Consider the following 10,943-nt stretch of genomic DNA (forward strand, 5'->3'; position numbering starts at 1 on the left):
CCTTCTATCAATCCAGCATTTCCAAACTTCACTGAGCCTGAAACTTTTTTTTTTTTTTGGTCTCATACCTTGTCCAGCCCTCCACAAACCATGTTTTGCAGAACTTCTGCCAACTTTGGTATAGCTTACCCTCTTCCTATTCCAGGAAAGATTTTATTATTAGAGGACCCTTTAGAAGGCATGGTACCTGTGATCTGTTCTAAGTCACAAAGAGGTGGTTGTTGAATCAGAGTCTGGGGGCAGGTGGGGAAAAGCACACAGATTCCATGTGTGCTTTGGGGAGCAGGATGGCTTTGACCTCGGGAAGAGGAGAGCCTTCAGTTTTTAGCCGAAGCCAGCCATTGTATTTTTGACTACCGTGACCTATCCCCAGATACAGGTGCAGTGCTGGTCGCTATTCAAATTTTCTTGTGCCTTGTGAATTCCATACCATGTCCTGCACCTCATACTTTGTGGTGTCACTCCTGCCACTGTGAAGGCAGTTTGTCATTTATGTGGCTTGGAATCTAATATCGTTAGGGTTCTTTTAAAGGTAAGGTTGATGAGTTTCTTCTCATGGATGAGCCTCACGTAATTGGAGGTGGTTTCCCCATGCTAAGAAAGGTTTTTGAGCTTATCTGTGTTGATGGAAAGGAACATTGTGACTGGTGAGCCGCATTTGCACTGTGATGGGACCCATGATGGGTATCTGCTGCCCATGTTGTTAAGATGGCAATCACTCTGCTGTGCTGTCCAACTGAGGATGGAAGGAAATGCTTCTTAACCCAGATGGGCAGAACTTGGGGCTGTACTCTTGGAGGTGGCCATTTGAACTGAAGAATCCTGGTAGTGGTTTCCAAGCCCAGTGACAAAGATTGGGTTCTTACGGGCCATCATCTTGAGACGCAACAGCACCATTTTGCTGCCTTTGAGAACTTTGAGAACACCCAAATCGTTTCTTTTGATCTTTCAGAATAAGCAGAGTGGGCTTTCATTCAGGATTTATTTTTCTCTCACTTTTAAAGAACTAGAGTTGTAGCTTCGCATCCATTGTATGCTTGGAGTTTGATCGTCACCCAAGTTGGAACCCTGTTTGCTTAAGACATAAATGTAATACCAGAAGGGAGGAGACTAGAAAGCTGGGGAGTCCTTGTTACTTAGAGTGGTCTTCCTGCTAAATATACAGAGGTTGTCTTAGCAACTTGTGCGTATGGCTCAATCGGCATTTTTAACATCTTAGATGTCGAGTGTTAACATTTTAGCATTTTAGACTGCCAGGTAGGACTTTCAGATCTTGATCTGAGCAGAAAGGCTTGTGTGTGTAATTATGTTCTAAATGCCCCTTCACCTTGCTCTTTAACGATAAGGTGACTTCACGGTGACTTAGTAGAAACTCCAGAAGCTAACCCTAAGGGGTTTTCAGTTTTGGGTGGAAGCCCAAATGCCAAAGGGAATGGGGTCCCAGTCCCTGCTCTGAGGTCCAAGGTCCCAGGTCCCACGCTGTGAGCTCAGGTGTATTAACCTGCAGTTCACAATACCTGGCCCCAAAGCCAGGGTGACCTTTCAATGGTTTGCAGCAACGCAGGAAGTGAAAGACCTCCACCCCCACCCCCTTGTAGAGTTATCAGCCTTTATCTTTTCTGGTTCTCCATGGCATGTGGCTTAGCCAGCACCTGCCTAAGGAGTACCTCACGGGCTTTCTGTGTCTCAAAGCTTTTGGCTGGAATCTCAGACCACCACCCCCACCTCTGGAGGGCCAGCTCCATCCTTGGCATCTCCATGGATTCCAAGTATCTTCAGTGGAGTGGGGAGCAGAGGGGGCCGTGTTCTGGCCTCCAGAATAAACCTCTGGAGTGCAGGGCAACTCCCTGGGCACTTGGAGATCCCTCCCTATACGTCTGCCGAGCCTGGCAGTTTTTAAAGTTTTTTGAAATGTTTTGATACTTTTTGATACCATTTGCTAATAACAGTTTTGTAGGTTGCTGCCAGGGTTTTCCACTTCACCCCCCTGTCCCCCACTCCACCCCCTTGAACTTGCACTAGACAGCAGGTGCCCTGTGGGTCTCGCCCGCCTCCAGTGGCTTTGTCTTGGATCTCACTCCCTTCTGTGGCTGTGTTCTGATACAACTCTTAAATTTTGTAAGGTCATGCGTGGCCCCGCGTGGCCTGTGACTCTGACCGCCTTAGGCCCCCAACTGAGCAAGAGGCCACTGATTTGCCAAGATGACGTTCTCATTCCCTTAAGATACTTTGCTTTTCTCCCGAAGCTCCTACCTCAGCGGTGTGTATAGAGGTGAAACCATCCCTGAGGACTGACCTGTGTGTCACCTTTCTCATACAGGTCACTGCTCAACCCAGGGCTTGCCGGGGTCTTCATCCACTGCCATCCACCCCCTTTAGAGACATTTCAACACACACTCTGTAACAGTGAACCATCCCACACTTTACAGAATTCCTGCCCTCAGCTTGGAAGTTAATTCCTCTCTTTTTTAACAGGAATGGAATTTATGGCTTCTGAGGGTGTGTTGGGGTCTCAAGAAATTGTCTTTTGGTTGCCTTAGTTAAAAGAGGTAAACGAATGTGCAGATGTGGTGGTGGGGCAGGGCTGAGGGAATCAACCTTCCGGGTCAGTTTTCTTTGAGCAAAGGAACACTTTGCAAAGTGACTCGATGCCACCTTTACAGGTTTGCTAGCAGCGGAAGGAAGACTCAGATCCTTTGGGGTCAACTGAAGTTAATCATCACCACCAGCCCCCCACCCCCCTTTCAAAATCAGTAAGATATTTGACGAGTATGCAATTCACTGAGTATGTTCTGGCTACTAATGTTACCAAAACCTGTAATTGTGTGTGTGTATGTGTTTTAATTTGTTGCTTTTGTATTTGTAATTTTATGACACTCGAAGGTTTTCTGTGTCTTACCTCTTTTCAATTAATTTTCTGCACGTTGATTTTTTTTCTTTGTTTTTAATTCCATACAGAATATTCAATCCTCAAAACACATTAAAATGATTTGCCTGCTAGGGTATGGTTTATTTTATAATTACATTCCTAGTCTTGTGTGGTTATTGTAATGATCTTCAGGCCTGTTTTCTCTGCCCGAATGAAAAAGAACCCTTTGCATGTTGAGCCCAAATATAATTTGGAAATTAACCAGACTGCCTCTTAGTGCTGTGGGAGGCTGGGACATTTCGAGGCTGCTTTCATTGTGCTTCTAATTACTATATTTTGCCAGGAATTTCATTCAAATCCTTGATTGCAGCACAAAGTCCTGTGACCTGAAATGAAGCTATTTGCTTAAATTTGTGTCAGTTGGGGTAATTTGATTAGAGAAGAGACACAGAAACCAGGGGAAACTTAGCTTATGACAAGCAGTTTATGATCTTTATCAGAAAAACAGCATAACATTTCTATAAGAACAAAGTTGGCTCCATGTCCCATGGGGGCAAAGAAGTACATATGGCCCCACTGTGCCCTGCAGGGGTTTCACAGCGACCCCAGCAGACAAGCCCAGTCACAGTTGGGACACCTTTTCCCTATACCTTTAGCAGATCAGCATCGGGAGGACGATGGGCAGTTCCTGGCATGCCTATTGTGTGTGGAACCTGGACCAGAATTTGCCTCTGAGCCAATAGCTACCCCAAACAGGACCCTGGCTACCAGATGCTGAATTCAACAGGATTCTTTCAACTCTAGAAGCATCTTGGGTTAGAATTGGCAGTCTTCCCATTTTCTGAGTGAGGCATCCAAGGCTTGGGTTACATTATCTTCCCTAAGTTGAATTACCCTACCTACACAGCTGGTCAGTGCTTGTCTTGCCTTGGGTTCTCTCAAACCCAGGGCTTTAGACAAGGCAGGTGATTTATATGGGGAGGTGGTCCCCAGGAAGCTGGAGTGAGACAGGAAGGAGGAAAGGCTGATGAGAAGCTTTATCTACAGCTGAGTAAGAAACCACTCCCAAGCAGTGGCTGTAAACGATAATAAGCAAGTTCGTGTTGATGAAGGTGACACATATTCACGAGGCTTCTGCCCTGAGCCCGCCAGGCACCACTGCAGGGGCCGGGAACACGGCGGTGCTCAAACCCCAAGGGCTTACATCCTAGTGGGGAAACAAGGACCAACAAACACGGGTCAGGTAGGGACACACAATCCGAATGTACTAATCGAACTCTACTCTTTAAAGGGGTCACTTTTAGGAGAGACGAATTCTATGTCAACAGAGCTCTGCATGTTTCGAGCTCTGCATAGGGAGTGTGCATGGCAGGCGATGGGAACCAAGGCCCTGAGCAAGGTAGGAGGTGGTGAGGTTTGGGAGCTGGGGCCTGCCCAGAGGGCTTGAACAGAGGAGGGAAGTGACCTGACCCCTCTGTTTTCCAAGCAAAGCCTGGATGTGGTGGACAGCAGGGCCACAGGGGGAAGGGGAGGAGGAGGAGCCAGCTGTCTGCCTGTGTGTGGACAGTGCTGGCTGGGGAGACTTCCTTGACAGACCTGCCCCCCTCACCTCCGTCTCAGTCCGCCCTAGGGAAGCACTGCGGCTGCCCTGTCATCTCACACCCTGAAACAAACGGCATGTAGACGTGGTGGCTCATGAGGACAAGTTAGTTGTGCCCTACAGCCCTGTGGGGCAGGAGGGTGGCCAAGGCCCACCGAGGATGTTCTACTGCTCCCCGCAGCGGCGTGGCCTTGGCCGGGGACTCTTGGGGACATGGCCTCACTCCACACCTGCTCTGGATGGGAGGCTGGCCTCTGCGGGGCCTGCCTACCACACCCCTGCCCTTTCCCACTCAGAGGTTTCACCTGGGGGCTCAGGCCAACCGTGTTCCGAGACGGGGAGTGGAAGGTGCCTCTGTTTTCTAAAAACTAACATACAGTAAGATGTACTCTGTGTATACAGTTCCACGAGTCTTAAAACCAATCAATTATTTCCTGCAGCAACGAAAGCCCAGCCTTGGATGCAGCGATAAACAAAATGGGCTCTAACCATGCAATGAAATGTTACTCGGCTGTACGCAGGAATGAAGCTCTGATCCAGCCACAACACAGATGAACCTGGCCACCACCCGCTGAGTCACAGAAGGCAGACACAAGGGACCCCATCCTGTAGGGTCCCATTTACACACAAGGGCCAGAATAGGCAAATTTAGAGAGCCAGGAGGTAGATTTAAGGTTGCTTAGGGCTGGGGTGGGGATGACAGGGATAGGGAGCTGTAGCTAACAGGTACTGGCTTCCTCTTTGCATGATGAAAATGTCCTAAAATCGATTGTGATCATGGCTGTGCATACCTATGACCCTGAAAAATCGTTGAATTGTACACTTTAATGGGGCAAATTGTATGGAATGTGAATTATATCTTGATAGAGCTGGTTAAAATGTTAAAGCAATAATTCAGCCCATTTTCTGAGATCTGAGTTTTATCTCCAAGATAGCTACAGGCTGAGAGCTTTTCCCTCCTTGGGTTCTAAAATAGGGGACGAAATGATGAGAATAGAGGCAGCATTCATTCTAGGCCTGTGGTACAGCCACTCTGCATGGGAGGGGGGCCTCAGGGCAGCCTCCAAAAGTACCCTAGAGCATAGTCCTCAGACTGTGATCCCCATCACTATCCCAGGACACTTGCTCAGCATTCAGATTCTCAGGCCGCACCCCAGATCTGCTGAATCAGCTACTTCGGGCGTGGGGCCTGGCGATACATGTTCTTGCAAGCCCTCCTGGTGAGTGTAATGCGTGCTACTTTGAGGATCACTGCTCTCTAGAGGTGCCTGTCTTCGGTCTCCTGTCTCCTGTCTCCTGCCCCAGGCCTTCCTGGGCTGTGACGTCTTGCCAAATCAGTGACAGTTGTGCCCGGTTGGCTCTGGCCAAAACCCGAACCATGGGGCTTCTCTCTGGTTAAGCACAACCCTGTCTAGGGGTAGCTGAGCTTCCAGCTTCAAAGCCTGGGAAAGATCTTAGAGCAAACTTTCTGCAGGGTCCCACACCTGCTGTATCCCAGAGAAGGGGACCTCCTCTTTGGGCTTCCTGCTGACGTGGGCAGGAAGCTCTGCTGTGGCCCAACCCTTTGAATGATCTCCAGCCTCTTCTGGCTCAACGGAATCATTTGACCAGGCACGCCACAGGAGTGACTCATCCTCCCCGGGGGCCACGGTCTCACTCCTGCAGCCATCTAAAGGCGCTAAAAATACAGAACTCGCATACGCAGCTCCAAACTTCTAAGCTCTAGGCCTTTTTTGTCTCAGGCCGAGGTTCAAGAGGTCTGGATTCTACTCCAGTGTCCATAACAAACGCACCTCAACCAAGGCTCTGCTCAGAATCTCCTGTTTGTAAAATGGGGACTAGATCACATCTCCATGATGTCCACAGAGCATGGGCTATGAGTCAGGAACAAGGATTTGAGCCTTAGGTTTGTCACATAGCCGCCGGACAAGGCACCTCATCTTAAATCTTCTTGGGCCATGAGAGGAGATGGTTGGAGGCAATTTGTGTCTCTCTGGTGTGACCTGCAACTCCCTAAAGGAGCTCTGTTTGCACAATTTTGAATTTTGCTAATGCTCCATGAAAAGGTCAGATCTATGAAGGTGACTAAAGTTACTCATGGGTTTTTTAAATGAATGAATGAATGAATGAATGAATGAATGAGTTCTGGAAAGGAAAAGTTTGGGAAATCCTGGAGATGATATCCACCTCTTGGAGATTCACACCAGGGTCTTCATTTGTATATCACAGCCTCTGAAAGTCCCATCAGATGCCCATCTAACTTTGCTCAAACCAGTATTTTCCAAGCTTGGTTGCCCCTGGCCCCCTCTACTAATAACGGCAGGGACTGTGTGTCAGCACGTCACCGTTTGGGAAATGGGAAACTGAAAGATTTCTGTGTCCCATTAACTCTGACAGTCAAAGATCAAGTGATTGTTTCATCACCCACGTTGGAAAGATGCCACGAAGATATCAAAGAGATGGTCAGCTGACTTTGTAAGACATATTCCTCCACGGGGGACAGGGGTTTGGTGTGGTTACTATGTTTTAAGGTCTGGCTTTCAATTTTGCAGGTCTAGAATCTTGATTTAGTTAACACATCTGTGCCAGTTAATTTTTATATGTAAACTCGGCTGAGCCACGGTGTCCACGTATTTGGTCAAATGCTACTGAGAGTTTCCACAGGTGTGTTTTTGGATGAGATTAACACTTAAATTGGTGAGCAGTAAGTAAAGCAGATTGTCCATTGTGTGCATGGTCTTTGTCCAATCAAGTGAATGCCTTAATAGAACAAAGACTGAACTTCCTAGAGCAAGAAGGAATTCTCCAGTGGATTGTCTTCAGGCTTGAATTGTGTGACACCAGCCCATCCCCAGGGGTCCCAGCCTGCCAGCCATCCTGCGGATTTGGGACTTGCCAGCCTCCATAATCATGTGAACCCATTCCTTCAAATAAATGTCTGTCTCGGGGCATGGAAAGAAAAAAAAAATTCTATCTCAGTATATACACACCCTATTGTCTCCTTTTCTCTGGAAAACCCTAATATAATGTGATAACTTGAAACATAGAGACGAACTTAAGTGTGAAGACATTCACTAATATTCATAAGCATGAACGATTAAAGCAATACATATACAGGAAATGAGCATAGGACATAATACTGTACAATCACTTAAAATAATGTTTATGGTTTTTCTTTTACTTTTTAATAAAATGGGGAAAGAGTTGCATGGGAACAGCCAGGATAAAAAATCAGATATCCAATAATAATAATGTTAACATTTATTTCCTGAACAGTCCTAAGTGTCAGGCACTATCTTGGATGTTTTCTATACACCTTTGAACTCAATGAAATTCTCACTATTATGTTAAAAAATATAAATATTTTTTAAGAGGTTTGGAGATTATACACCAAAAAGCCAATAGCGTTTGTTTTTCTACTTAGCTTTACCCTGCTTATCACATCGAGCTTGAATTGCCTTTATGATTGGAAAGAAGTAGAACACACTGGATTTTTATTTTTATTTTATTTTTATTTTTTCACACTGGATTTTTAAAGGTAGGATGGAGTCTCAATCTCTTGGCTCTGGTTCTTCTTCCTGTTAATTTGAGGTCACGGCACAGCAACGGCAAGTCGCAGGGACCCTTCTCCCTCTTCTGGGAGGCTACCATCCCCAGAATCTACCTATGAAGTTAAATCAAAATTATTGTATAACTAATGTACCAGTGCTAACAGGAGCAAAATTATCTTATATGCAAATCACTTTTATTTAATCCTATTAGCAAGCACAGCATAGTAATTACCCATTAAATGGTAATTATGCTTTTATTATTTTTTAAACTTCCATTTAAAAAAAAAAAAAGCATCTTAAATTGGAGAGGAACAATCCATGTCAGAAGCCGGTTAGTCAAAAAATGTTTGTCTGGAGCGCCTGGGTGGCTCAGTCGGCTAAGTGTCTGCCTTTGGCTCAGGTCACAATCCTGGGTCCTGGGATCGAGTCCCTCACCAGGCTCCCTGCTCAGTGGTGAGTCTGCTTCTCCCTCTGCCCCTTACCTCGCTCATGCTTGCTCTCTCTCTCAAATAAATAAATAAAATATTTTTAAAAAATGTCTATCTGCAATTCCTGGAATGATCATCATAACACCCAGCCTCTGAGGGGACACTTACCACATACCAGGCACCCGTGCAAAGCTGTTTGCATTCAATGCCTCAATATGTGTTCCTCACTGCTGGAGATTGATCTTGTTACCTCAAGATTATAGATGAAGAAGCAGGGCCTGAGTAAGTCAAATTGCTTGTTGTGGGGGCAGAGCTAGAATTTAAGCCCAGGAGCATTTAACTCAGAAGCGAGGCACTCTCAGCCACCATGCTGTTGCCAGTAGCGGTGTATTCTTAACTTCTGCTGCAATGTTCACAAAGCTTGTTGATGGAGATGAAGAGTAAGACAAGACGTGTATACAGTGACTTTGAGAGGAACACTGTCATTCCCCTGGCTTATGTTTCTCTCTCTTATCATTTTGAAAGCAACTAGAGAGGTTCTATATGCAGTTAAACACCTCTTCCTGGACTGCCCCATATACCCACTCCAACAAATCAAAAATATGGCATTTGGATACCAGTGCCTAACTCTCACCTTGCACACCAGTCCTTGGACACCATTACCTCAGTATCTTCCAATTCTGTCCCCTATTCCCCAGCTTCTCCCCAGCATCCTATTCAAGATGGTTTAATTGGGAAGTCTATGAATTTTCCCTAGCTTCAGGTATGGCTGTACCCAGGAGTTCACAAAGTGACTCCAGCCTGGAATTTAGTTACAGGCTCTTAACTAGCTACAAGTCCTCTCACCTTTTTGTGTTCCTCTATTCTCACCCCCTTCCCACCCCTACCCCCACTGATTTTTTTTTTAATTTTATTTATTTATGATAGTCACACAGAGAGAGAGAGAGAGAGAGGCAGAGACATAGGCAGAGGGAGAAGCAGGCTCCATGCACCGGGAGCCCGACGTGGGATTCGATCCCGGGTCTCCAGGATCGCGCCCTGGGCCAAAGGCAGGCGCCAAACCGCTGCGCCACCCAGGGATCCCCTACCCCCACTGATTTATATGATAATGCCTGAGTTATCTTTCTAAAATGAAAATTTAGTCACTATTCCTGTGTCAAAAGCCTTCAATGCAGGGTAATAGCTTAACTTCCTACCTTGGCACAATCTGCCATCTGCCTAGCTCCCCAGTCTTACCTCCCACCATTTTCCCCCATATGCTATTTAAAGAAAAATTATTCCTGGGGCACTTGGGTGGCACAGTCAGTTAAATGTCTGACTCTTGGCATCAGCTCAGGTCATGATCTCAGGGTCCTGGGATTGAGCCCTGCCTTAGGCTCTGGGCTCAGCAGAGTCTGCTTGAGATTCTCTCTCCCTCTCCTTCTGATCCTCCCACTTTGTGTTATTGTTCTTTCTCTCTTAAATACATAAATAAGCCTAAATCTTAAAAAATATTATTCTAAACTTGGAACACTGAATGCCCTTTAGATGTCATGTCAGACCACTAAAGCAACATCCTTAGTTCTACCCAAAGGTCACCTGATTCTCAAAGGTATTAGAATCTGGAGAGTCGGGGATCCCTGGGTGGCTCAGCGGTTTGGCGCCTTCGGCCCAGGGCGTGATCCTGGAGTCCCGGGATCGAGTCCCATGTCGGGCTCCCTGCTGGGAGCCTGCTTCTCCCTCTGCCTGTGTCTCTGCCCCTCTATCTCTCTGTGTCTCTCATGAATAAATAAATAAAATCTTAAAAAAAAAATCTGGAGTGTCTGCTTCTAGAGTTTTTGACTCAGTGGGTCTGTATCTGAATGAAGCTTGAGTATTTACATTTCTAATAGTACCCCACTATTGTTGCTAGTAGTTCAGGGACCACACTTTGACAACCGTAGTTCTAGGCCAAGGGCCAGGAAACTTTCCTGGAAAAGATCAGATAGTAATGACTTTAGACTTGGGGTGCCTGGGTGGCTCAGTCAGTTAAGTGCCTTCGGCTCAGGCCATGATCTCAGGATTCTGGGATGGAGCCCCGCATTGGGCTCACTGCTTAGGGGGAAGAGTCTGTTTTTCCCTCTGTCCCCGCTCCCACTCCTGGCTCCTGCTCTTGCTCTTGCACAGGCATGCATGCTCGCTCATTCTCTCTCAAATAAGTAAAATCTTAAAAAAAAAAAAAAAAAAAAAAAAAAGATAGTGATTTTATGATTTTAGACTTTGTGGGTCAGAGTCTCTGTTGCAACTACTCAATTCTGCTGTTCCAATGGGAAAGCAGCCACATATAATATGTAAATGTGTGGGCATGACTGTGTTCTAATAAAAGTTTATTTATAAAAACAAGCAGGGACCTATTCGGTCCATATAAGCCATGGCAGTTTATTGCTCTAGGGAAATACACTAGACTCTGTTTGACTTACTGTTTACTCTTAGGGCCTCGACTCTTCGGGTGAGATGTTAACTTGTAGAGCATTAGT

This window comes from Canis aureus, chromosome 3 (assembly GCF_053574225.1).
Source record: "Canis aureus isolate CA01 chromosome 3, VMU_Caureus_v.1.0, whole genome shotgun sequence".
NCBI classification, from domain to species: domain Eukaryota; kingdom Metazoa; phylum Chordata; class Mammalia; order Carnivora; family Canidae; genus Canis; species Canis aureus.